Source organism: Balaenoptera acutorostrata, chromosome 12 (genome assembly GCF_949987535.1).
Source record: "Balaenoptera acutorostrata chromosome 12, mBalAcu1.1, whole genome shotgun sequence".
Classification (NCBI taxonomy): domain Eukaryota; kingdom Metazoa; phylum Chordata; class Mammalia; order Artiodactyla; family Balaenopteridae; genus Balaenoptera; species Balaenoptera acutorostrata.
Genome location: NC_080075.1, coordinates 29,979,575 through 29,995,652, shown reverse-complemented (window position 1 = coordinate 29,995,652; position 16,078 = coordinate 29,979,575). Strand labels below are relative to the sequence as shown.

The window sequence follows — 16,078 nt, the reverse complement described above, 5'->3', positions numbered from 1 at the left end:
GCTGAATGGGTAAAACATTACAACTACATCTTTACTAGACCATCTCTACTAACACTTCAGAAGCTTAGAGATTCAGAGTGTTCTTACGTTAATTGCAAGAAAAATAGAAAGAGAGAAATTCCTTCTTTTTTGAGATCACAGCTGTGAAGTCGTGATTATATGAATTCTTCATTTGTGTGCAAAACATGAAACACATTTCTCTTAATTCTCCCTGCTTAGAATTGTCAGTCAACTAGCGGGACTTTCCTTCCAAGAAACAGAGACTGAGATGTGTTTTATATAACTTCAGTAACCTCAGCACTACAATAAGAAGACATGCAGTATCCTTTTGCTGTGCTTCAAGACAACAGGGAAGGAGGTCACAGGAAAGAAGAAATCAAAATTGTTACAACTGAGAAACTGAGAAACGAAACTCATAAGAAAGGGTAATGTTAAACCCCACTTTACTAGAGTTAGTTTCTGGACACATTAGCTCATTTTTTTTATAGAAGAGGGACAGTGAATCTCAGTTGGCTTACAAGCTAGGAGATCACTTTGAATTCTGCATTTCTTAACTGCAAACAGATATAGCACCTGTAACAGGTTATAACTGGTTTTCAGCTGGTTTTCAAGCACAGAGCCAGCCCCAACAGTAATAGTACACTATTTAAAAAGACCTAAGGCAATGAATTCCATTTCCAGTGGAAAGAAAGAATCGTATGGTCTTGGACAAACAATTCTGATGGTTTACTTAACAGTCACTTAGTAGTTCTTCCTTGCTCATAGAACTTTATGACTTTTTTGAGGAGTGAAGCATTCAGCTTGAGTGGATAAATCCTTGTTAGGCTAAGACAATCATTATCATATCCCTCTTTGCCGTGAATTGTCTTATGAATGGTCATATCAATCTGTTTTGGCAAATGAGTAATTAAGGGAAGGCTGTTGTTGTGCTTATGAGAATGATATTTTTCTCTGACAAAAGATAAATAGGCATTAGGAAAATGACCATTTGGGCTCTTTTTCTGCTTCCTCCTTGTTTTGTGAGAATATGATATTTGGTTTTACAGCAGCCATCTTGTGCCCCTGAGATGATCATATGCCAATAATGACAAATGGTAGATTAGAAAGAACCAGCAAAGACAGAAAACAGCAACATCAATAGTAACAACAATCACAGCAAAAGAACAATGGGACCTTAACTTGTGGAGTTCCTAGAAAGTAAAAAATAAGTGCTCTATGTTTATTCTAAAACAAAAAAAGAACTATGCAAACCAGCTTAAAACTCCTTTTTTTGTGCCAGTGTTCTAAAATGTGGCTTTTAATAAAACCTTGACCCAAATGCCAGCAACTTCAGAAAAGAATTTGGGTAGGGGGAAGAAGAAAGTTATCTCACTTAGGAAAAACAACCACTATCTTTATCCTAATCTTTGACACACAATTGAAACATATATAGCTGCTGTAACACTTTACACAATTCCTATGTACTGGAGGAATAACAAGATCTAAATAACAATTATATTTTTCAACACTGGGTGAAGGCTTTACATAAAAATACCATCCTACTTTTTCCCCCTAAATTTCTAAAATATCACGTGCTTTTCCCCAACATCTGCAGCCGTTCAGGAATTTTTAGGAAACTTTCATGCATGATCTTAATTCCTAATCCCTGGCTCTTTGGGCTCAACGACAAAAGATCAAAACCACCAAAAATGATGGTTCACTTGAAGTCAGGTGAGAGACACTGGCTCAGTTAGTCGCGTAGGACAAAAGCAGTGCTGCATCAACTGTCTCCATGCAGGAGGGGCACGTGAAGGATCTCATCAGCCAGTCATCTGTACAGCCCAGGTGATCTGCATACACAGCAGAAATCAAATTGGGTTCTCATAAACAAAGTGCATCATACAGATCACACACTCCCCGATCTTTTTTTTAAATATTTGTTTTATTGTATTTATTCATTTATTTGGTTGCGCCGGGTCTTAATTGCAGTCGGTGGGCTCCTTAGTTGTGGCATGCAAACTCTTAGTTGCGGCATGCATGTGGGATCTAGTTCCCTGACCGGGGAACGAACCCGGGCCCCCTGCGTTGGGAGTGTGGAGTCTTTAGCCGCTGCACCACCAGGGAAGTCCCCCGGATCCTTTTTTCTGATCCATTTCTTCCAGGGTCATAAACTCCTTCAGGCTGATGCTGTATGAGGCTTATTCTTTGAGCTATCCTAATTTGCTCCTCTCAGCTGAGGTGCTAGGCGAGTCTGACTAGGTGTTGGATGAGAGACCAAAACTGGAACTTGATCCAGATATGGCAGCAGCAGCTCCTGATCCAGCTCCGTCCCCTTGCCAAAGCTAGCCCAGTCGGACTGAGACTTGTGAGGCAGGGAGATGTCATCCAAAGTGGGGGACTTAAGGCAGTTCCCCATCTTCCGGGGCTTGAGTGTGTGATCTGTGTGCTCTTTTGACAGTCTCCCAACCTCTTTCTTTTTTTTTTTTTTTAAATTAATTAGTTTATTTATTTATTTATTTTTGAATTTTTAAAATTTATGTATTTTTTATACAGCAGGTTCTTATTAGTTATTTTATACATATTAGTGTATATATGTCAATCCCAATCTCCCAATTCATCTCACCACCACCGACCCCCGCCCTGCCCCGCGTTCCCCCCTTGATGTCCATACGTTTGTTCTCTACATCTGTGTCTCTATTTCTGCCTTGCAAACCGGTTCTTCTGTACCACTTTTCTAGATTCCACATATATGCATTAATATACAATATTTGTTTTTCTCTTTCTGACTTACTTCACTCTGTATGACAGTCTCTAGGTCCATCCACGTCTCTACAAATGACCCAAGTTCGTTCTTTTTTATCGCTGAGTAATATTCCATTGTATATACGTACCACATCTTCTTTGTCCGTTCATCTGTCGATGGGCATTTAGGTTGCTTCCATGACCTAGCTATTGTGAATAGTGCTGCAGTGAACATTGGGGTGCATATGTCTTTTTGAATTATGGTTTTCTCTGGGTATATGCCCAGTAGTGGGATTGCTGGGTCATATGGTAATTCTATTTTTAGTTTTTAAGGAACCTGCATACTGTTCTCCATAGTGGCTGTATCAGTTTACATTCCCACCAGCAGTGCAAGAGGGTTCCCTTTCCTCACACCCTCTCCAGCATTTGCTGTTTGTAGATTTTCTGATGATGCCCATTCTAAGCGGTGTGAGGTGAGATACCTCATTGTAGTTTTGATTTGCATTTCTTTAATAATTAGTGATGTTGAGCAGCTTTTCGTGTGCCTCTTGGCCATCTGTATGTCTTCTTTGGAGAAATGTCTATTTAGGTCTTCTGCCCATTTTTTGATTGGGTTGTTTGTGTTTTTAATAGTGAGCTGCATGACCTATTTATATATTTTGGAGATTAAATCCTTTGTCTGTTGATTGGTTTTGTTTTGTTTTTTTTAAGGCTGCATTGTTCCTTTGCTTACTGATGAACATGTACAAGTCAGAAGTTTTTGATATTATAAAACATCAAAGTAATGAACATTCCTGTGTGAACATCTTTGAATATATATGCTTTGTCTCAGTTAACTTCACTCAGAATGGGACTTCTGCATCAAGGAGTTTATGCCCTTATGCTTTTTGTGGCTGTTGCTATACTGTACCAATGTATGGTTGTTCATGCAGGAAATACTTATTGAGCCTCTGTTATGTTTAAGCACTGTGCTGGGTGCTAGCAAAAAGACATGTGAAATTTTGTGAGTGAAGAGACTTGACCTGCCCTTTGTGAATTCTAGCAGTCCAGAGAGGGAATAGATATTCAAGAATCATACTCTGCATGTAGAATTACAACTCTGACAAGTGCCAAGGAGAGGGACATGGTACCATGAGAGCATATTTTAGGGAGGATTTGATCTCATCATGGAGATTAGAGAAGGTTTAGGGATGTTTCAGCTGATATCTGAAGGATGAGTAGGTATTAACCAGATAGGGACGTTGGGGAGAGATTTCTGAGCATAAGGAATAGCAAAAGACCCTATAAGAGGAAAGCATATGCTGTGTTGGAGGAACTGGCCAGGAAGGTGGGGCCGTTGGGGGAGCATGTCATTATAATGGAGCTGCAAGTGTGGGTAGGAGCTCGATCGTGCAGGCTTCTGTTTAAGGTTTCAGACTTGAAGAGTAATAGAAAACCATTGAACTTTTTTTGTTGAAGGTGAGTGTGTGGAACCTACCCAATTGCATTTTCAACCTATCGTTTTGCTACCGAGTGGAGAATACACTGCAGGGAGAAAGAGTGGAAGCGAGGAAACAAGTTAGGAGGAGCCTTGTGTAGAAATTGGGCATAATGGTGGCTTGGACCAGGGTATGGTGGTCATTTTGGTGGAAAGATGTGGACAGATTCTAGAGGTATGTAGGCAGTATCATTGTCAGCACTGGTGGTGGGTTGAGGATGAGGGTGAGGGAGAAATAGCTGTCAGTGATGGTGATTCCTAAGTTTCTGGCTCCTATGGTTGGTTAGATAGGGTTTTTTAGATATGATGTTAATATTTGTCCTAATTTGTCTTTTGTTATTTGTTGGTTCTTGATGAATACTCTGTCATATTAAGTCTCCTGTTTTTAGTGACCGAAACTGACCGTTGTATGTTATCAGATAACTTTTTAACATCTGCCAGTTTGGTCCTGTATTTTATTCTCTTTCATTTACTAATTAAATTGTTGTATTAATGTAAATAACTATATTAATAGATTTTCTAAAGTTGCGTTATCCTTGCATCCTTGGCCCTTGGAATAAAGCCTTTTTTTGTTTTTTGGCTGTGTTGGGTCTTTGTTTCTATGCGACCGCTTTCCCTAGTTGCGGCAAGCGGGGGCCACTGTTCATCGCGGTGGGCGGGCCTCTCACTATCGCGGCCTCTCTTGTTGCAGAGCACAGGCTCCAGACGCGCAGGCTCAGTAGTTGTGGCTCACGGACCCAGTCGCTCCGGGGCATGTGCGATCTTCCCAGACCAGAGCTCGAATCCGTGTCCCGTGCATTGGCAGGCAGATTCTCAACACCGCGCCACCAGGGAAACTCGGAATAAAGCCTTTGTGTAGTCATGGTATATATCATTCTTTAATAATTATTGATTAGATATGCTGATATTTTCTTAGGATTTTTCTATCTATATTTGTAAAGCACAATTGGACCTTTTTTTGCAAAAACTTGATTTTCTTTCCTTTTTATTTACAAATGACTCGAATTTTGTTCTTTTGTAGATATTTGATTGATGTAGAAGGCATGTGGCCAGATGATGCAATTGAATGTAAGTATAAGGGTTGTCACTCCTTTTCCCTTGTTATAAAATTTGAAGGTAGAAATGTAAGGGAATTTCTCAAATTTTGGAAAAATAGAAAAGTCTGTAATTCATTTGTTCTGACATACGATAACCTTTTACCAAAAGTTTATAAAGGCATGTATCTGGAAATAGCAAGATATAATAGCCTGAATAATTAGTCAGTGGATTTCAGCATTTTTTTTCCTTTTTTAAATTTATTTAATTAATTAATTTACTTTTGATATTATATCCACTGCCCCACCAAGGAAGTCCCTTTTTCTTCCTTCCTTCCTTCCTTCCTCCGTTCCTTCCTTCCTTCCTTCCTTTAAAGCTCCAAGTCATTTAAAATACATGACTTCTTACTAAAAATCTCCAGTTCATGTAACCAAGGGGTTTATAACTTCTCCTTTAAAAGTGATATTCCTGGGACTTCCCTGGTCGTCCAGTGGTTAAGACTCTGCGCTTCCAATGCAGCAGGCCTGGGTTCAGTCCCTAGTTGGGGAGCTAAGATCCCACGTGCTACGCAGCCAAAGAAATTTTTTTCAAAAATTATATTCCTGTATTATTGAATTTAGTGGTTTAGATTTTTTTTTTTAATGTTTAGAAGATTTCAATTTCTTTACCAGGAACAAACAAAACATCATGTAAAACTAGTTTTCCAGAAACGATTTCCATCATTCTCTTCTTCCCTTTCTCCTGCAGACTGGTGTTTTATCTTTACAAGTTCTCCGTCATTCCATAAGAAAGCTGCTCGTCTTCTGGTTTCATAAGAGATGGTGAACAGTGGTAAAATATCCAGTTGACCCGAAATTTCTAGGGTACACTTAAGGGAGCGAATGATGGGGTGGAATGTTGGGGCAGAGTGAGAGATACAGATTCTGGTGAGACTGAGAGTCATGCACAAAAATTACTGGGCTGTGGTGAAGGGAGAACAAAACTAAATCAGGTTCCTGCTGGTGGACAGGAAGCCAAAATGAAGAAGAATGGTGCATAGCTGGGCAGTGTAATTAGGCCCCTAAGTGCTGTGTCTTCTGATAGTAATTATGAACAGAAACCAAATAATAGTGACTAATAACATGGAGGTGACCAATCCTTGAGAGCTGAGGCAGAGAGAAGGAAAGATGGCATTATGCCTTGTCTCTGGTTCCTTGAGTTTCCCAGGCTGGTTTGTGACCAATCTTGGGTGAAATCATAACTAAGTCATTTCTGCTAAGGGGATCAGCTTTCGTGGGGTCCTTTCTCTGCACTCTGTCCAATGATAAAGCCCACTGGTTTATGCCTCCTGGAAAACAGTTATTCCAAAGCAGTATAAGTGAAGCATTGATGAAACAGCCATGAAGAACATGTTTCCACATGGCCTCGCACCACCTTTTCAAAGTGCTGTAAAACTTTTTTCATCCAAAAATCAGTAACAGAAAAGGATTGGGATCAAATCCCGTACAGAGGTAGTGTAAGAAAAAAGAGAATAAGGAGCAGAATAGCATCTCTTCAGACAATAAAATCAAGTTGGAAAAGACAGGTCCACAAAACAGATCAAAACTGTAACCTATTATTTCAAAGTGGGCTAAAAGATGTTAGGAAAAACAGTGCGAAAGATGAAAGAACATGGATCGAGGAGGGAATGGGAAGTTATTGTTTAGTGGCTATAGAGTCTCTGTTTGGGATGGTGAAAAAGTTCTGGAAATGGAAAATGCTGATAAATGCCACCTATGGGTGTTTGGTTTTAGTTGATCTTCTTCCATGAAAGGGTTTGGAGAGATTCAGAAACTATGCTGCTGCCTCCATCTTTCTGATGTCCTGCTCAATCTTTTGACATAATTATTTTGAATTTGCACAGTGGTGATGGTTGCACAGCATTGTGAATGTATTTAATGTCACTGAATTGTATACTTGAAAATGGTTGAAATAATAAATTTTGTTTTATGTATATTTTACCATAATAAAAAAAAGATGAAAGAACAGCATAAACCAGAATTAGGTAAGATGATAGAACTCAAGACAGAATTCAAAATAAAAGAAAAAAGTTTCAGAAATGAGGACTAAATTTAAAATAATACAAGAGTGGGGACTTCCCTGGTTGTCCAGTGGTTAAGAATCCACCTTGCAATGCAGGGGATGCAGGTTCGGTCCCTGGTTGGGGAACTGAGATCCCACATGCTGCAGGGCAACTAAGCCCGCACGCCGCAACTACTGAGCCCACGTGCTCTGGAGCCCACGCGCCACAACTGGAGAGCCCACGAGCCGCAAGGAAGAGCACGCACTGCAACAAAGAGCCCACGTGCTGCAACTAATACCCGACACCTCCAAAAATAAATGTTAATTAATTAAATAAATTAAATAAAATAATACGAGTGAATGAACATAATGGATAATGCCTTAAGAGAAACAAACAAGAAGAGGAAAAAATTTTTTTAAATCAAAAAGAAGATAAAAAGAATTTTAGAGAAAAGGCAAACATAAAAGATAGGCAAAAAAGAGTCAGGACAGCTCTGAAAAGAGAAATAGAAATACGTATAAGGGGCTTTCCTGGTGGTGCAGTGGTTAAAAATCCTCCTGCCGGGCTTCCCTGGTGGCGCAGTGGTTGAGAATCTGCCTGCCAATGCAGAGGACACGGGTTCGAGCCCTGGTCTGGGAAGATCCCACATGCCGTGGAGCAGCTGGGCCCGTGAGCCAAAATTACTGAGCCTGCGCGTCTGGAGCCTGTGCTCCGCTACAAGAGAGGCCGCGATAGTGAGAGGCCCGCACACCGTGATGAAGAGTGGCCCCCACTTGCCACAACTAGAGAAAGCCCTCGGACAGAAACGAAGACCCAACACAGCCATAAATAAAATAAATAAAAATAAACATAGACTAATCATTAAAAAAAAAAAAAAAAAAAGAGGCCCGTGGAGGTCGTGGGAATTTGAGCTCTCATTTGGAAAAAAAAAAAAAAAAAAAAAAGAATCCTCCTGCCAATGCAGGGGATATGGGTTCGATCCCTGGCCCAGGAAGATCCCACATGCCGTGGAGAAGCTAAGCCCGTGAGATACAACTAGTGAAGCCCACGCGCCTAGAGCCCGTGCTCGGCAACACGAGGAGCCACCGCAATGAGAAGCCCGCTTGCCGCAACTAGAGAAAGCCTGTGCACAGCAACAAAGACCCAAAGCAGCCAAAAATAAATAAATAAATACATTATATATATATATATATATATATATATATATATATATATATATAGTATAAGAATCTGTTATACCATAAAAGTGACATTTCAAATCAGTGGGACAGATTAGTCAATAAATTGTGATACATAAATGTTGGGGTATAAGTATTTCTCAGGAAGGATCCACAGCACGGCCAAAGCAGATGTCTCTGAGGAGGGAAATGTGTGGCTGGGGAACGTGGGGAAAAGGGTCACTTTTCATTGAATACCCTTGTGTACCTTTTCTAGTGTTCTGTCATGTGAATCTATTACCTCTGAAGTTTGCCTGAGTTCAAACCCCAGTTCCCCCAATTGCTAGCTCTTAATCTTGGGCAAACTCTTCACACTCTCCAAGCCTCTTTATCTGTGCAATAAGGTCAGTAACTTAGCCTGGTGCTGCCTGGCACAGAATAAACTCTCAAAAAATGGACATTATTAGTGAAAAAAACCCAAATGCCCATCAGTGGATGAATGGATTTTTTAAATGTGGTGTATATGTGAAATATTATACAGCCATAAAAAGGAATGAAGTACTAACACATGCTACGACATGGACGAACTTGAAAACATTATGCTAAGTGAAAGAAGCCAGAGACAGCGGTCACATTTGTATTATTTCATGAACTGTCCAGAAAAGGCAAAACCATAGCGACAGAAAGCAAATTAATGGTTGCCAGGACTGAAGGAAGAGGGGATGAAGAGTGCCTGCTGATGCTTAAGGGGGCTTCTTTTTGGGGTGATGAAAACGTGATGGGTTAGATGCCGGTGATGGTTGCATAGGCTTGTGGATGTACTAAATGACACTGAATTTGCAGTTTCAGAAGGTGAATTTTATGGCATGTGAATAACATCTCAAAAAAATAATTTTGAAACTGAAAATTGCCCATTTTCCCATAGTCACTATCCACTGTCTCCATCTCTCCCTTCTCCCCACTGCATTCCTTTTCACGCCCACCCCTGCCGCTCTCTCCCATCGTCACTCCCTCGAGCTGCCCCACGAGGCCTCCCAGGGAGCCTCTGAACCCCTGGGCGCCTGCGTCCTGTGGCTGTTGCAGCTGCTGCCCAGTGCGCGTGCCCCCACCACTCTCACCCGTGAGAGTGGACGCTTGCGTCGGATTTTTTCTCATGCGTTTCAGTTGATGGTGATGCTTACAAAAGGCGGCACGTGCCCTGCTCAATGGAGGAAGCCCCTCAAGTTAATATTTAGGCCCCTCCAGAAGTTTGATCTCGTCCACCAGTAACGTCAGGATGCTGTGCTCTGAAAGCCAGCTTGGCCGCCTACGGGCATCTGCAAATACAGAGGACTTCAGAGGCATTTGGGCCTCAAATTGAGTCCTTGTACCTCCACATGGGATGTGACCTCAGCCCTTTGCTGCACCTCTGTAAGTGAAGTGGCACAGGAATACCGGCCTTGCCTGTCGTTGCCAAGGTTAACTGAATAGTGCATTGGCTCCCCTCGTGCTTAGGTGTTGAGTACATCGTGATTTACATACCAAGCCCTATTCGTGGGCCTCTTGATGCAGCAGTTCCGTTGGCTCTGCCCCTGTCGTCAGCTGCCCCTAGGATAACTGTGAGCCCTAGCCACTTCTCTGGTAGATTTCCCTATTCCCCCACTATAATCACACGTGAATAAGGCAACTCAAACCTTTCAGAGATGTGTCCTGAACCTCTTGTTTTCTGAAATACCTATCTGGTGGTTGTGAGACTGAAGGCCAACGTCCCCAAGAGACTTTTTCTATTTCTCCTAGTAAAGCTAGACTCATCTTCTGTCCCCTTCAACTCTCCTCAAATTGTGTTCTTTCAACCCAGACCTCTGACCCTGCTTTTTACTTCTGCCATTTCATCCTCACTCCTGCTTCCTTTCCTAAATCCATACCTCTCTGTTGGCCTTCCTAGGCCTGGGCCAAGTTCCTTCCTCTTTCCTCAGTGTTTACCCCTTTCCTTCATTCTCCCATCCAACTTTCAGTCCTTCCTTTCTCACGCCCCAGTTAGCAGCATCTCAAAATTCTTAAGGTTTATTACTCATCTAGTCATTGTATTCCATTTACTTATTCAGTTCTATACCTATCTTACCTATGTATGGAAGAACAGCTGGTAGCCAAGGTGGCACCAAGAATCCCAGCAGCTCTCACTTGACGTATCCGTAGTAGTCAGCAATTTCCATTTGTTTTTCCCTCTCGGTGAGAAATGGCAGCTTCCCCAAAGAGGTGTATCTGGCAGCATTCTCCCGTTGTTGTTGAGCCCGCCTCTTCATGGCCTCTCGCTCTGGCCTCTGCTCTTGTTCGATGGGCTTTGACATGACTGGCTCAGGCACATTGGGTTCCCTCCATGGAACTCGTTGCTTGCTGAAGTCTTGGAGTAGAAATTGGGTTTGGAGCTTGGGTGGGGACTGGCGCTTAGTCCCAGCAGGGGGAATAGGCTCGCGCTGGAGAGAAGCGCCAGATGAAGTTTGGTAGGGTGCAGGCCTAGGAGCAGCGGACTGAGGGACACGGGGCTGGGTATGGTTGGTCCAAGCCGGTTGGGTTGGGTTGGTCACAGTTGGCTGAGCTGGTTTGGCGGGACCTGGCAAAGAGGCAGGAGCTGGCTGGGATGAATTGACTGCAGCAGGTTGAGCTGAGTCAGTAGAACCAGGCTGGGCACGGTAAGCCCCAGCAGGCCGACGTGAGGCCAGAGACTGTGGCCTCCGAGGAGCGGGTCGAGCTTGAGGCTTGTCCCAGGCAGAAAAAGGCAGAGGTATCAACTTGACCTTCCCAGGAGGAGGCCGCTCATACTGGGATGGAGATGGACACTCTGTTTCAGCACTGCTGTCTGGTTTCTGGGCTTCGACTTGAGTTTTCTCAGCACTCTTCCCCTCACGTGGGGTATGCCGCCATGGCTGGATAGCTGGGGGTGGCTGGGGGTCTTTGGGGTTGCTTGAATTTCCCAAGAGCCGACAGGAAGAGAGCCCAGTTTTCGTCTCATTCTTCCTCCCCAGCGCATGAAGAACCTTCACAGACTCCAGCATGCGCACGCCAAGGGAGGTTCGAGGCTTTTGCAAGCTCTCTTGGAGAAGCTCAGTTTGGTGTTCCTTTCGCTTCGTGTTGGGGATTGCTGGCTTCTCTTCTGCCTTGACTTTGTTCCCTGACTGCTTGTTCTCTTCAGCCTTGTTTCTTCCTCTGGTCCTTTTGGTCTTTTCCTGCCCGTGGCTCTTAGTTTTGCTGACCTTTCTGGATGCAGCTTTCTGAGGTTTGCCTTGCGAGTGCTTGGCCGTGTTCACAGGAGCCCTGTCACTGACTGCAGCATTGCATAGAACCACTTCTCCCCCTAACAGGCACTCTGGATTCTTTGGCTGGCTTTTGGCCTTGGGAGCACCACTGATAGGCTCAGAGGCTTTCTGTTTGTTCTTCCTGGGTTGATCAGAGGGAACCTTTACGACACTTGGCTTTTCCTGCACCTGATTCACCTTAAAGGCTCTGGTATCTTTGGCTTTGATCCCGTTGGAACCTTGGGATTGATCAAGATCTTTCAAAGAACTAAAGAGCTGGGGAAGGTGAATATCCTCCGCCAGTGTAGTAATGTCTGCAAAACCACTGCTAGATTCGATCCCATTTTCAAGTGTCCCTAGGTCCTGACGACTCCGGCTGTTCTCTCTCAGATCAGCATTTTCAGAACCAGGCTGCTCCTCTTGGCTGAGGGGATCGGTGCAGGCCAGCGGCTGGTGAATATCAGGGATTCCTAAAGGGAGTAGTGGAGGATCTTGGTTTTCTTTTGGGTTGTGTTAGGCATCCAGAATCTTTGAAAGCTTGGTTTTAGTATCATCCACGTTCTTACTCTCTATTTGTCCCTGGCTTGGAGCTGGAGGCAGGGCCAGGAGACGACTGGAACTCTGGATTGGAGCTGTCACTGAGATGTCCCCAAGTTCAGGTGTTGGGTTACTCTTAAGTACCTGAATATGTCTGCTACTGCAGGTCTTGGGGAGTTCTTGAGTTTGTGTCACACAAAATGTCTGGCTTGGAGGTTGCAATCCCAGGGAATTTTTCATCACCAGGGATGTCTCCGTCACTACAAAGGAATCAAGGTAAAAGTCAGTCCCTGGTAAGTGAGATGCTCCCACTAAACTCCAACACAGCAATCATGTACCCTTCAAGGTACATGATTGCTGTGTTGGTGTTTAGGGGCAAGATGGGCGAGGCAGTTCTAGTAACTCTTCTTAAGGATCATGGACAGTGCCCTATGCTACGAGGTAAGCGGTGACTGTTGTAATTCTTACTGGTGATCATTTCATGTCACTGATTCTTGGCTTTCTTTGTATTTCATAGGACTGTTGTAAGTCCAATACAAAATGAGTCTTATTTTTAAAAAACACTGAAATGTTTTACAAAGCCTAGCATTCTCATCTAGAGTCCTTTCAATTCTCCCCACTTTCCCGAGAGGCTAAGAACACTTCACACCATGAACTAGGAGAGGGGGTAGAGCCCTTTCTGATGAAATGTATCAACAAAGACAGAGTCTTAGCCTGCTTGCTCTCTGGACAGGATCTCGGACCACAAGGTCTTAAATCCTGGTATAAATGAAGGAAGTGAGGACAGTTCAACTGGCACTCTCATAACAAGAGTTCTGAAACACCTTCCAAAGGGACTATAGCAGTAGATGAGGGAAGGGAGTGCTACAGTGTGGTAGTACAGGGGGAATGATCGGCTACAGCAGTGAAAAATGTGGTACCTATTGGTGTGCTCTCGGGGTTCTTGTACATGTAGCATAGATGACCTTTACAGTGTCTCTCCCACCTTTCCACCTGCATTAGGTGTTCTGTTTGTTTTTTTTTTATTTGTTTATTTATTTTTTGAACTTATTTATTTTATGTATTTATGTTTTTGGCTGCACTGGGTCTTCATTGCTGTGCACGGGCTTTCTCTAGTTGCGGCTAGCGGGGGCTACTCTTGGTTGCGGTGTGTGGGTTTCTCATCGCGGTGGCGTCTCTTGTTGCGGAGCATGGGCTCTAGGCGCGTGGGCTTCGGTAGTTGTAGCTCATGGGCTCTAGAATGCAGGCTCAGTAGTTGTGGCACATGGGCTTAATCGCTCCACGGCATGTGGGATCTTCCCAGACCAGGGCTCGAACCCGTGTCTCCGCATTGCATTGACAGGCGGATTCTTCACCACGGCGCCACCAGGGAAGCCCTAGGTGTTCTTATATAGAGTCTAAAAACAGAGAGCACTGAGCGAAGGTAGTGCTTATTAAAGGCTCAGGATCTAAATTCTACCTGTCTGTACACCACTTCCCAGCTGTAGATTTGACCCCATTTTTGAATGCTGACCTCATTCTTCAACTTTCTTGCTGTTTGTGGGGCTTGCACTTTGGCATTTTCTTAAAAGCTAAACATAAACTTACCATATGACCCAGCAATTCCAGTCCTACGTATATATGCAAAAGAAATGAAAACATATGTCCACAGAAAAACTTTTACAAAAATGTTCATAGCAGCATGATTCACGTTACCCGAAAAAAAAAAAAAAATGTAACAATCCAAATGTCCAACAACTGGCAACTGGATAAACAAAATATGTTAGAGCCAAACAATGGAATACTAACCAGCAATAAGAAGGAGTACTGGTACACACTGTAACAAGGATGAATCTTGAAAACATCATGCTAAGAAGCTAGATGCAAAGACTAGATATTATATAATTCTATTTACATGAAATGTGCATAAAAGGAAAAAGGCAGATTGGAGGTTGTCTGGGGCTGGGAATGTGGATTGATTGCAAACAGGTATAAGGGACTTTTCTGGGTAACAGAAGTGTTCTAAAACTGGATTGTGGTGATGATTGCACAGCTCTGTAAATTTACTAAAAATAATTGAATTGTATACTTAAAATGGATGTATTTTATGGTATGTAAATTAAACTTCTATAAAGTGTTTTAAAAATCTCTGTAAAGATATGCAAGAACAAGTCACACTGAGTAGCTCTGGAAAGGAAAGATGGGTGCCTGGGAAACGGGAGAGGGAAGACACTTTATCAAATACTCCTTTATATATTTTTAATTTTGTACCATGTATTATCAGTTTAAGAAATGAGAATAAACAAAACAAAAACTTACAAGGAAGAGTGTGGCAATAAAGGTTTAATGGCTTTGGTGAGTTCAATAGGAGTAAAACATATGTTAGGCCATAGAAATGTTCTAGCTTACAGAAAGGAAGATGATAAATGCTCTGTCACCATCTGAAGCACAACATGCTTAGTTCAAAGGGACATGCTTAAAAACAGGATGTCAACAAATAGACCCAGAAGCTGTCAACTTAGGAAAGGGGAGTAGAAAGGATGACCTGTGAGAAATGGTTCAAAGAGTGAAGACCTGAGGGAAAATACTTCAGGGAAGGAAGTGGGGACCTGAGAGGTAGAAGATGAGGTCTCTTTTGTGCCTTCAGAGAGCAGAACTGGAAGCAGAGCCAGGAAATCTAGTACAGGCAGATTTTGGATCTTTTTAAGTTTTAAAACCTTTGCCAGCTGGAGCCTTAGACAAATGAAACAAGTTGCCAGTGAGCGGCAAGCGAGTGGTGGAGCTGTTGAAGCAGAGGCTGGAGCACCCTGTGGAGCAGAGGCAGCGGAAGTGTTTGACGGTCCCTTCCGAGAACGAGTCTGAGAACCTCTGGCACTTCCAGAGGACATGGTATGCACCGCTGGGTGTAAAGTACACACGTTTACATCTGATTATATGAGGAGCCTTGGTGTGTGTGTTTCTGCTTCTAGTTTCAATCTTTCTGATTCAGTTCATTCCTGCCTATAAAACGGTAAACATTTAAAAATAGAAAATAGTCTAAAAATAAATTCTTTCTCAACAAAATGTATCTAGTTAGCCCTCTAGGATGGTGAAAATCAAAAGGACAGACGACAACAAGTGTTTTCAAGGATGTGGAGAAATGGGAACCTTCACACATTGCTGCTAGGAATGCAAAATGGTAACAATACTTTGCATAACAGTCTGGTAGTTCCTCAAATGGTTAAATATAGAGTTAACCGTATTATCCAGAGTATATCCATTCGTCGGCCTATGCCCAAAAGAGATGTCAAATACGTCCACACAAAAACTTGTACATGGATGTTCACAGCAGCTTTGTTAATAGTAGCCAAGCAGTGGAAGAAATGCAAATGTCCAGTAACTGATGAATAGATAAGTGAAATATGTGCATTCATATGATGTGGCCATAAAAAGGAATGAATACATGCTCCAATGTAGATGAACTCTGAAAATATTAAGTGAAAGAAGCCAGTCACAAAAGATCACATGTTGTATGATTCCATTTACATGAAATGTCCAGAATAATGAAATCTATAGAGACAGAAAGCAGATTAGTAACCACAGCCGAGGCAGGGGCTGGGGCAGGGGTGGGAGATTGGGAGAAATGAGTGACTGCTAATGTACGTAGGGTGCTTATGGTAGGTGTTGAAAATGTCTTTAAATTGGGGTGATGGTTGCACAACTCGGTGAATACACTAAAACACACTTAACTGTACGCTTTAAATCGGTGACTGTTATGGTATGTTAAGGATCTCAAGAAAGCTGTAACAATGTGTTTATTCATGTACGCAAACTGAAATACATGTCGATTATGAAGCCTTATTTGGAGAAAAAAGCTTCT

The 16,078-nt window shown here is 42.7% G+C and overlaps 2 pseudogenes; both read right to left on the bottom strand.

The window, feature by feature from the left end:
* Window positions 1-1,196: 1,196 nt before the first annotated feature.
* On the bottom strand, window positions 1,197-2,410 carry LOC130709345 (RING finger protein 11-like; annotated as a pseudogene).
* An 8,148-nt stretch (window positions 2,411-10,558) lies between these two features.
* LOC130709335 (uncharacterized protein C2orf78-like) lies at window positions 10,559-12,570 on the bottom strand (annotated as a pseudogene).
* Between the last annotated feature and the right edge of the window lie 3,508 nt (window positions 12,571-16,078).